The sequence below is a fragment of the Dromiciops gliroides genome, chromosome 3, assembly GCF_019393635.1.
Source record: "Dromiciops gliroides isolate mDroGli1 chromosome 3, mDroGli1.pri, whole genome shotgun sequence".
NCBI classification, from domain to species: domain Eukaryota; kingdom Metazoa; phylum Chordata; class Mammalia; order Microbiotheria; family Microbiotheriidae; genus Dromiciops; species Dromiciops gliroides.
This window is the reverse complement of record NC_057863.1, coordinates 593,456,976-593,469,231: the sequence shown is the minus strand read 5'-3', so window position 1 is coordinate 593,469,231 and position 12,256 is coordinate 593,456,976.

Below are 12,256 nucleotides of genomic sequence, written 5' to 3'. Positions count from 1 at the left end.
ACCTCGGTGGCAGAGGGGATAGGCAGGAATGAACCCACGTTTCTTGCCTTCCAAACCTATTTACGTTCTGTTGGTGCATGAAGAAGGATAGCAGTGAATGGAAAGCAATGGCTGGTCCGAGACCCAGAAGGAAACTTGGGGGAGGAGGGGTGCTTATTGCTAATCATTTTATTATAAATTGAATGACAACAGAAACGATCGGATAAACACACAAAGAGCATTTATAATAACTAACACTAGCACTTTTTCAGTTTTTGCAAAGTGCTTTATATATTATCTTTTTTTGCGGGGCAGTGAGGGTCACAGCTAGTGTCAAGTGTCTGAGGTCGAATTTGAACTCAGATCCTCTTGAATCCAGGGCTGGTGCTTTATCCACTGCACCACCTAGCTGCCCCCCCTATATTATCTCTTTTGATCCAAATAAATCTTACGTAAAAGGAACCTCCGCATTTAGTAAAGTAGATCCTCGGAAGGAACAATCAAGTAGAGGTTTTTATTCTGACTCCTTGCCTAAAATTCGACCATCTCTGGCATTGTTTTCTATTTTTAAAAATGGTTGTCACTGTGTTTATAGTTCTCATTCTGCAAATCTTGCTTTGTACCCTGTCACATAGGTCCTTCCATATTTCTGTATGCATCATGGGTTTTTTTTATAGCACTATACTATTCCATTACATTCATATATCTTAATTCAATCATCCATTCTCCAATTGTTAGACATATCAGAGTATTTGCAGTTTTTATTTTAATTTTTTCTAGCATAACCCCAATCCCAAAGGTTATTGGTATGGGACTCTCTTGGTGGAGATCAGTGTCCTGCACCTGTGTGAAGGATGGAGCAGAATTGCCAGGAAAGGAGTCTTCTTCTGGACTCTTTAAAGCCTGACTCCCTTCTGGCTCCAGCTTTGAGAGGACAGATGGAAGAAGCCAACCCCATCTTAAGCTGCTGAAGGAAAAGACCCTGGGAGTTGACAATCCATCTTGTCCTTTTTTCAGCTTCAGCTTTTTACACTAGAGGCTTTGGAGAAGTTCCCCTAGGGTGAAATCTAGGACTCTCTTTTGGTTTAATTGAGTTACTTCAATCCGAATGGGAGAGTTCTTTCACTTTGAATTGTCCGGCATATATTCTAGGGGTAGAATGTGCATCAGCCACACCCCAGTAAAACTGTCTCAGCAAAGGGGTTAGACATCATTTGGGGTAATTGACAGGCCTCAAACATGTCGGTGAGTTAGGGAGTATCTACCCCAAGCATGGGTGGAATGGGCTGATAAGAGCCACGAAGGCAGCTGAAGCAGGTGTTGTGGAGCACTTAGAGCTTTGGTCAGGTATTGAAGATGGATGTTCTCTGCCTTTTGTCCTGTTGCTGGACTTTGATGACTTTAGCTGACCACTCTGTGAAACTCTGCCTCGCTTCCATCCAGTTCACAGGCAAGTCAAAGTATCACCTTGTGATGTCATTGAATAAATGGGTTTTCTGGGCTAAGTGTTATGTGTGTTCTTGTGAAATTGGTATTTGGTGAGAAAGGGGTCACACCTTAGTGATCCGAAGTTAGCTTGAAACTGAAAACCGTGTCCCCTAGACTAACAACATTGAAGGAAGCAGAGATAGAACTCTTGCCTCGAATCCCCTCTCTGAGGAGAGCAGAGTGGCCTCTGACCCCCACCTCCTCTTGCCCTCTTGGCAGAAATTAAAATCTCCCTTGGAGAAGATGCTATAGATATGTATTCTGTCTCATGGAGCCCCACAATGATGCTCTCCATGCTACATGCGGGGGACATCCCTGTGCAACCTGTGGCCCTTACCAGGGATAACAGGAAGCTTGGTGTGGTGGAAAGAGCTCTACATCCAGTTCTTTCGGTGTCAAATGAAGCTTTGGAGGAAATCTGCAATGCACCTAGGGATAAGGCAATGGGATGGCCTGCCTTATAATAAAAATTAGAATACCTCCTATGTCCATGGTGCTTTATGCTTCACAAAGCTGCTTTCCTTACTATGGAGTGAGGGGAGTGAGAGTCAGGGAATGCTTGGGATGGTGGTGGTTGCGGAGAGCAATGGCCAAAATTATTAGATGTTTTCTAGTAGCAACTTTTAACTGTAAACCACCTGAGGCTAAGTTCCTCCCAGCCCCCTCTCCCCCCCCCCCCCCAGCCACCTTCTCCCCCTCTCTCCTTCCCAAGCCTGCCCTCTGGCCAGTGGGGCTGATCCCTAGGGACATGAGCAGGTCCAAGAGGCTCCCTTGTGATTAATGTGTGCTAGGGATCTGCTCTAGTATGCTGGGGGAAGGGGCAGAGTAATAATCTGACCCCTCCCTGGGCCTTCAGTTAGCTAGCACACCCATTGATCTAGGAAGTTTAAAGCCTGGCAAAGGGAGGAAGCAGCCACTGTGATGTCCCCTTGGATTTTGGGAGGTATCACAGCGTAGTGGGAAAGAGGGCTACCTTTGTAATCAAGGTCTTCTAGGGTCAGAAAACATAGGTGTGAATCCTGGTCCTGCCACTTAACTGTCTGGCCTCAGGAAAGTCCCTCCACCTCTCTTAACCTGTTTTTTCCTCGATTGTAAAAAGCGGTGTTGGAGTAGATGACTTCGAAAGGTTCCTTCTACCTCCAAATCTGATTCTATGACAGTGAATGCAGCATGCATTTACTTAGGTTATTTTTATTGTATGTTTTTATAAAATGTGTTATAAAACTTGTGTTTAAAATTTTTTTTCTAAACGAAATCACCCTAATGGAAGAAAAAGAAAAACATAACTTTCCTAACAATTATATATAGTCAAACGAAACAAAGATCACCTGTCAGGAAGTGGGTAACATGCTTCAGCATTAGTCCTCTGCAATTGTGGCTGGTCAATTGGCAATATATTCTTTTTTTTTTTTTAAGTGAGGCAATTGGGGTTAAGTGACTTGCCCAGGGTCACACAGCTAGTAAGTGTTAAGTGTCTGAGGCTGGATTCGAACTCAGGTACTCCTGACTCCAGGGTCAGTGCTCTATCCACTGCGCCACCTAGCTGCCCCAGCAATACATTCTTGATTTGATTTTATTTCTTTTGTTTTGGCTTTTTGGTGAGGTATTTGGGGTTAAGTGACTTGTCCGGGGTGATACAGCTACTAAGTGTCAAGTGTCTGAGGCCAAATTTGAACTCAGGTCCTCCTGACTGCAGAGCCAGTATTCTATCCACTGTCCCACCTAGCTGCCCGATTTTATTTTTAATAAAATACAAGCTAAGAAAATCTGAGTAGGTTCTTTTATAAATAATATTATAGGGAGATAGCTAGGTGGTGCAGCAGATAGAGCTCTGGGCCTGAAGTCAGAAAGAACTGAGTTCAAATCTAGCCTCAGACATATATGATGTAAACCTGGCCAAGTTAATTAATCTTTCTGCTTCAGTTTCCTTAATGGTAAATTGGGGATAATAACAGCACCTACCTTACAGCTCAAATGAGCTCATATTTGTAAAGTGCCTGGCAGAACAAGTACGTAATAAATGCTTATTCCATAAAAGTGGTGCAAGGCAGTTTTTTTTTTTCTTTTAGGGGGTGAGGGAGTTTGGAATCTTCAATTTATTCTGTCTGCTTTGTGCTGAGGGTGGTTAGAAGGGGAAGGATTAAAGCTGTCTTTTTTTTTTTTTTAAACCAGACCTATGATTTTCCCTGAAAGGAACTCTTGGTGATGAAACTTCCTCTCCCCATGTGTGCAAATCTGATTGTCTGTACATGGTTGTTTTCATGTTGTCTCCATTAGTGAGCTCTAGAGAACAAGAACCATTCTGCCAGCATTTAGCATAGTAGGTATTCAATGTTTGTTGACTGACTCTTACTACCCACATACAATCAGTTACAAAGTAATGTTGACTCTACCTTTGCAACATCTATTCTTCTCTTCTCTCATATTGCCCCAATACCAGTGCAGGCCCATTCCCTCCTATCTAGACTACTGCAACAGCCTACTCACTGGCTGTTCTCCCTGCCTTGTCCACCCCCCAATCCCCCATATTTCCTTCAGTTGTCAAAATGATCTTCCTTAAAGCATATGCCTGACCATATCACACCACTCCCCACTTCACTCAATAAATTCCAGTGCTTTCATCTTATGACTTACTCTTCCCACTCTGTATTCTATGGTCCAGTAACACTGGCTTCCCTTCTGTACTTTGAAGGAGACCCTCCCTTCCAACTTGGAGCATTTTCACAGCTATTCCCGATGGTTAGAATGGTCTCCTTCATTTGTCTCTTGACCTCCCCGTCTGTCTTCCTTCAAGTGCCAAATAAAATCTCACATTCTATAAGAAGTCCTGCCCAAGCCTTCCCTCTCAGTGGTTTCCATTGTATCCTTTGTATCTTGCTTATACAAAGTTGTTTGTACGTTGTTTCCCCATGTGAGCTCCTTGAGAGCAGATCGTTCCCCCATTTTGTGGTCTATCTAGTGCTTAGCACATAGCTGGAGCTTTTTAAATGCTGTTGACTTGGTGACTAGCCACAGATGAGAAGGGGAAGGATTGAGAGCCTAGATTTTTTTTTTTAATCAGACCTAGGATTTCATTGATATAAAAAACTCTTGGTGATGAAACTTTCCCAACCAATGTACACACACACAAGCACTGCTTGGCAATTTAGAGTCTGAAAATTGCCTGGGAGCCCCAAGAGGTTAAGTCACTTAACCAAGGTCACAGAACCAATATGCATCACAATCCAATACTCTTTGGAAAAAAACAAACCATATCTGTTTTAAAAACTTTTTCAATTAACAAGCATTTATTTTCTCTCCCTCCCACTTTTTCCTCCCCTTTGGAAAACAAAACAAATCTTGCCTGGGGTGTGCTGAAACCACTTCAGCTCTATTCGCCACAATTATCAGTGCAGGCATTTTTACTGAGGACGCTGGCAAACTCGACAAAACTGGGTATGATTTATTGTTTCATTAATTAGTATAATATCTAGACTCAAGTGATAGAAAATCTCAATAATTTGGATCAAATTTAGAAGTATGTCATGCTTCTATTTTTTTCTTCTTCTGGATAACAGGTTGTCAAGCATTGACCAGCACACCCCTGCTTGTAACAAATATGTACAGTCCAACAAAATAAATCCCCCCCCCCCCCCCCCCCGTTGGCCATGTCCAAAAACACGTGTCTTCAGTCTGCCTCTTGAATCCATCACCTCTGTCAGATGAGTATCATGCTTCATCATCAGTCCTCTGGAATTAGGGTTGATCACTGTTTTGATCAGAGTTCTTCACTCTTTCAAAAGTCGTTTTTACAATACTGTTAATTGTATAAACTTTCTCTTTGACTGCTTGCTTCATTCTATCAGTACATACAAGTCTTCCTAGGATTCTTCAAAATCCTTTTATTTCTTACAGCATGATAATATTACATTACGATTAGATGCTATAATTCATTCAACCATTCCCCAGTTGATAGCATCCCCTCATCTCCATTTCAATTCTTTGCCACCATAAAAAGAATTGCTATAAATATTTTTGTACATATGGGCCCTTTATTTCTTTTGATATTTTTGGGATATATGCCTAGGAAGGGTATTGCTGAGTCAAGGGTATGCAGGTTAGTGACCTTGGGGGCAAAGTTTCAAACTGCTTTCTAGAATCACAGCCTAGCACTCAAACCAGCTTCTCTTTCTGCCCATCTAGTGTGTTATTTCATCCTAATCTTCCTGTGTCTTTGTTATTCTCTTCTGGAAATCTCCCCCACATCTTGTCTACTCTGTACCTTCTATCATCCAAACTTAGTAAAAGGAAAGGCAGCTAAGGGTCCTGCAAGAAAAGCCCTGAGCTGAGTCAGGATGTGTCAGTTGTAGTCTGGGCTTGCAAACAGCTGTGTGTGTGTGATCTTGAGTCTGGCATCTCTGTTCTGTGGGTGTCAATTTCTTCATATCTAACACAGGGATAATTGTCAATCGCTGGGCTGTCATGAAAAAAAGTGCTTTGCTTCCCATGTTGGGTAACTTTGGGCAAGTTAATTCCCCTGAGTCTAGGTTTCCTTCTAGGTAAAAATGAAAAGAAGAATAAAGTCAATTAATCAATAAGCATTTATTAATTGTTTACTATGTGTCAGGAAACCCCCTCATTTGTGTAGTAAATAGTAGATGGTATAGTAGATAGTCTGCATTAGTGTCCTCATCTGTAAAATGAGCTGCAGAAGGAAACAGCAGACCACCGTGGCATCTTTGTCAAGAAAACCCCAAATGGGATCATGAAGTCAGACATGACTGAGAAATGACTAAACAAAAAATAAAATTAAATCAGCTTTTGGAGACTGAGTCTCATATCTTGCCCAGGCTGTAAGTATAGTGGCTACTCACAGGCCTGATACCTCTACTAGCTTTGACTTTCTCTGATTCTGACCTGAGGTGGTTCAATCCTCCTCAGGTAAGCTAGTGGCTCCCTTCTTTCTAGGAGCTCCCCAAATTTGGTGCTGATACATACCCAATCTACTTTAACCCACTGATGCTCTCAGAACTCCTGAGCTCAAGTGATCCATCAGCCTGTCTCCCCTGTGTTGGGACTATAGATGTGTCCCCGTGCCCAGTTTAGGTCAGCGGTTCTTAACCTTTATTGTCATGGACCCCAATGAACCCCTTTTCAGAATGTTTTCAAATGTAGAAAACACATGGGATTCCAAAGGAAACAAAAGGTCGGTGAAAATAAAGATACAGTTGGTTTTCCATCCAAGTTCATGGACCCCAGATTGAGAATCCCTAAAGGCCCTAGGCCCTTGAGCTCTTGGAATTTTTATTCTATGATGGGCTTTCACATTCATGGGAAAGAGTGTGGTACTATTGAAAATATATTGGCTTTCGAATTGGGAGTATAAGGGTTCTAATCCCACCTCTGACACAGTGTAACCCATCTTGGCTTCCATTTGACTCTGGATCTCCGCTTCTAGGTTCCCATCTGTCTCCCCCAAACTCTTGGACTATAAGGATGAGTGCCAGCCTTATAACCCGTGGACACTTTCCTACCAAGCAAGGGAGCCAACAGTGAGTCTAATAGTATAAATCATCTACAGACATTTGTGCTTTGCTTAATAATAAATGTTTACTGACTGATTTCCAGCAGCAAAAAGATTAGTTGCGTGACTTTGGGCCAGTCACTTCACCATTTTTGTCTTAGTTTCTTCTTCTGTAAAGTAGGGGTCTTATCTGTACTACATACCCCAGGGTTGTTGTTGAAAAAGCACTTTGTAAACTTTCACACGCTATGTAAGTGTAAGGAACTGCTACTCATCTCTGGATAATTCCTTCAACATTATGCCCTGTCCTGTAAAATATGCATATGCTCCATAAGGCCTGGCACTGCTTCCTGGGCATAGCCCAAATAGTTGAAATTCCTGTTCCTGCTATCTTAGGCTAGCTCTAAGCTTTCTTGTGACTGCTGTAGCTCCCCCTTGTGGACAAAACTTAAAACCACCACTGCTGTCCCCATTGGATCCAGACAGGTCTTCCTAGCTTATTTATAGCTGTCCTCTGCCCAAACTCCTCCAATGGCTACCCAGCCAAGTTCAAACTCCTTCACCAGAGTGCTCTACTACAAAGGAGAGCAAACTGTACTACTTAGTGTCTCCCAAATATTCTGCATGCTTTCTCATCTTTGCTCCAGCTATTTCCCACCTTTTGCCCTATCAGCTTAACATTCACCCTTTAGGACCCAACCCCAAAACAACCTTCTTCATAATGCTTCCTCCACCCACCACCCCACACCCTAATAATGCTTTGTTTGAACTCATCATATATGATTGAGATTGATGTCTCATCCACTGTATGCTTTATGAGAGCAGGAACCATGTTATCTAAATGCACATACCCTAGTGAGAAATGTAGGAGTCTTAATTTGTGTGTGCTGGGCCTGGAGTCAGGAGGACCTGAGTTCAAATTCAGTCTCAGACCTTACTGTGTGACCTGGGGCAAGTCACATAATCCTGTTTGCCTCAGTTTTCTCAGCCGTGAAATGACCTGGAGAAGGAAATGGCAAACCACTCCAGTATCTCTTCCAAGAAAATCCCATATGGAGTCATGAAGAGTTGGACACAGGGCAGCTAGATGGTGCAGTGGATAAGGCACTGGCCTTGGATTCAGGAGGACCTGAGTTGAAGTCCAGCCTCAGACACTTGACACTAGCTGTGTGACCCTAGGCAAGTCACTTAACCCTCAATGCCCCACAAAAAAAAAAAAAGAGTTGGACACGACTGAATGACTAAACAACAGCATATATATGTGTATAGACATAAGTATCTATATAGCCATTTACTAAGTCTTTGTTAAATTAACTTGGTGACAGGCTACCCTTGGCCCAGGAGCCCTGGCTGAGAAGCCATGGGTTAAATGAGATATTGTGAGGTATCCACTCCGAAGCAAAATCCTCTAGTTAGCATCCACACAGCTCCATTCTCTCAGGTTAACAAAACTCTGGTCCCTTTCCCTTTCCACTTTGTTCCCATTACCTGTTTCTGGGAAACAAATGCACTGTGATCATCAAAAGCCTTCCATAATCATCTCTACCTGTGCCTTCTACAACCCGGATTTGGATCAACCCAAAAGACAGGCAGATTACTGGACACTGGTCAAAGACAAGTTAAAGGAATTATAATGATCTGAGATAAGAGCATTACAAGATCATAAAGCTGGAAGGAACCTCAGAGGCCATCAAACTTTACCCCTCTCATTTTACAGAGGAGAAAAATGAGAACCAAAGAGGTAAGGTGATTTGCCTAGGGTCACACAGTCTCTGAGATAGGATTTGAATCCAGCTCTTTCTATGGTTTTATCCACCACACCATCTTGCCCCTATAAATTTGGTTCATGGATTAGACAAAGTGGCCCTGGAAGAAACCGCCACCTCCCTCTATCTCCATTAGGAGTGCCCAGGATTCCAGGCTGAGATAGGCTTTAAGAAATAATATTAGGGGGGCAGCTAGGTGGCACAGTGGATAAGAGCACTGGCCCTGGAGTCAGGAGTACCTGAGTTCAAATCCGGCCTCAGACACTTAACACTTACTAGCTGTGTGACCCTGGGCAAGTCACTTAACCCCGATTGCCTCATTAAAAAAAAAAAAGAAAAAAATAATATTAGGTCAGAAGGCCCTTGATGGGCTGAAAAGGGGAGACATTTCAAGTAGAGAACCTTTAAAAAAAAAAAAGAGAGACTTCGAAGTTGTACAAATGGGATTAAGTTGAAAAGGGATCTACTTATAGTAATCTGGTAATGGCTTCGAAGGGGGTGGTGGCATGATTAGAGCTCCCAAGTTAATCCTTAAAAGTTTACAAAATGCTTTCCTCACAAGAAGCTAGTGAAGCAGGTAAGACAAGTATTATTACTCTCATTTTATAGACGTAGAAACTGAGGTGAAGGAAAGAGAAATGGTTAGTCCTTGGTCACAGAGCTAATAAATATCAGAGGTGGAATCTAAAACAAGATCTCCTGGAGTTCTTTGGTAGGGTGAGGGGGGGAGAGGAGGGTCCAAGACAAGCTTCACAGAGGAGGTAGCTTGGGAGTCTGGTAGGCTGAAGGGAAAGTGGGAGATTTCTACTGAGCTTAGTGTAGTGGAAAGAACACTTGGTTTTGAGTCAGATCTGAGTTTGAATCCCAACTCTGCTGCATGACCTTGGGCAAGTTATTTCACTTTGTCCTCAGTTTCCTGGGCTGTAAAATGAAGCAGTTGGGCTAGATAACATCCAAATTTCCTTTCAGCTCTAAATCTTGTGGCTCAGTGGAAAGAGCACTGGTTCTGAAGTCGGGAGGATCTGAGTTCAAATCTTACCTCATACACTTAGTAGCTGTGTCCACTGGACCCAGATGGCTCTGGAGGAGAATGAGGTTGGTGACTTCACATAACCCTGCCTCACTTAAAATCCAATTCACTGGAAGTCACCACCCCAATGTTATGGTCCTCTTCCAGAAAGGCCAAACAACAACAAAATCTTGTGGATTGAAATTGATGGGCAGATAGTTAGATAAACAGCTAGTAGGCTCAGCATTAAGACTTGAATTCAAAACTCCAGCTAACCCTGAGGCTAATCACTTAACCAAAATCTCAGTTCCCTTATTTTCAAAATGGGCATAATAAAGCTCCCAGGGCTATTGTAAGAGTCAAATAGAAAACAGAAGAGTAAAGGGCTCAGAGCAATTTAGAAAAAGAGCCACCTATAACTTTGGTGGTCTCCATTTGAGGTTCTGATGGTCCTAGGCAAAAGGCAACCAGAAGCCTGGACAATCAGAGGTGGTGTCAGAAGACTTGAAGGTGGCCACACGGTGGCGCTGTCCAGGAGGAGATTTGAGAAGCCAAGGCAGCCAGGAAGACTGGTGTCAGGAGAAAACTCTCAATTTCCCATTTTACATGGGAGCTCCTCATACTTTGGCCAGTACATTAAGGACTATGGAAGATGGGCTGAGGGCAGTGGTCAGCAAATGGACAAGATCTGTTGGCCAGAGGAGCTCATTGCAGTTCATGTGGGGCTCATTGAGTCAATATGAAATGAATTGGGAAATAAGGATAGAGATCTGAGGGAAGGCACAGCCAAGAACCTTGGGGATCATCTAATTCAGGGGTTCTTGTTTGTTTTTTTGCAGGGCAATGAGGGGTAAGTGACTTGCCCAGGGTCACACAGCTAGTAAATTTCAAGTGTCTGAGGCGGATTTGAACTGAGGTCCTCCTGAATCCAAGGCCGGTGCTTTATCCACTGCGCCATCTAGCTGTCCCCTAATTCTGGGGTTCTTGACCTTTTTTTTTTTTTTTTTTTAGTGAGGGACCACCTCCCTACCCCCTTTGGGAGTCTTGTGAAGCCTATGCATCCCTTCTCAGAATAATGTTTTTAAATGCATAAAATAAAATACAGAGGACTGCAAAGGTAATTATTAATATTGAAATATATACTGAATATACTGAAACCAAAAAATTCTTTTAGTAAAGTTCACAGACCCCAGCTTAAGAATTCAATCCTTACAGTTTGTGTATGAGGAACCTGAGGCCCAAAGAGTCAAAGTGTCTGCCCATGTTCACAAAGGTGACAGATGGAGCTGGGATTTAAACCCAATCCTACTTAGAATGTAGAGTTCTTTCCACTACACCAAGTTGCCTCTGATTACTAGAGCAGGTAACCCAAGCTCAAACTAGACAATACTTTCTGATTTCTCCCTAAACATGCTCCCCAACCTCAACAGTCACTTGCCTGCTCTGATTCCCCCTCCCCCAACCCCCACCCCATGACAAATGCATCTGTTGGGACAATGAACGTTTATGAAGCCCCTATAACATTCGAGGCACATGTGAGCCACGACAAGGGGGGGTCTATTCCATGTTCAGAATCAGCTCTTCTCCTATGGAGGATGGAGAGGGAGAGGAGAGAAGAGAGGCAGATTGTTATGATGGCAAGACTGGAGTTTCAATGATCCTGGCTAATACTTAACTACTTGTAGGAACCTTTCGTGCTATTATTAGCTCGTTTCCTCATCTGTAAAATGGGATTTAATTCTCTTGTACTACTAACCATACAAGGCTGTAAGGTGTGTCAAACCCAAAAGTGCCACATCAATTTGTGCTATGCTGGGAGGGCCTCCTTCAACATAGCACAGCACGGTACTGAAAAGCTTACACCGAATTCAACTCTTCCACCAACATGCCAGTCTACACCACCATTCAATTCAATGCCTACGATGTACCAGGCACAGTGCTAGGTGTGGGCCCTCAAGGAGCCTAGGCTCTACTTACACACCGTTGCCAGGCTATCCACTGGGCCTCCCCACTGCATGCCAGCCATGGATTTAAATCTGCACGAAGCACTGGGCTGGAGTCAGGAAGACCTGAATTCCAATACAAGATCAGACACCTATTAGCAGCAGATGTCTTATGAGGGCAAGTCACTTAACCTTTCTTTGCCTCAGTTTCCTCAACTATAAAATGGGGACCACACTAGTACCTTACTCCTTGGGTTGGTCGAATGTGATATCTATCAAGTGCTTAGCACAGTGCCTGGCACACATAGAGTAGGCACTTAATAAATGTTCATTCCTTTCCCTGCTTGGCCTGCTTAATGACATTGCTTGAATTTTTGTCACCATCATGTCCTTTGGCATCCTTGGGCTAACTCCTACTAGAACACCTTTGGAGGTTTAAGGCACAGAGATTCTAATCTTCCCCCTATTTACAACGCACTAATGACTGATGTCTTAGGTGTTCTAAAAGGAGAGGATTTTTTTGTTTTTAAAAACAGTGCTGGGAGGGGCAGCTAGGTGGCGCAGTGGA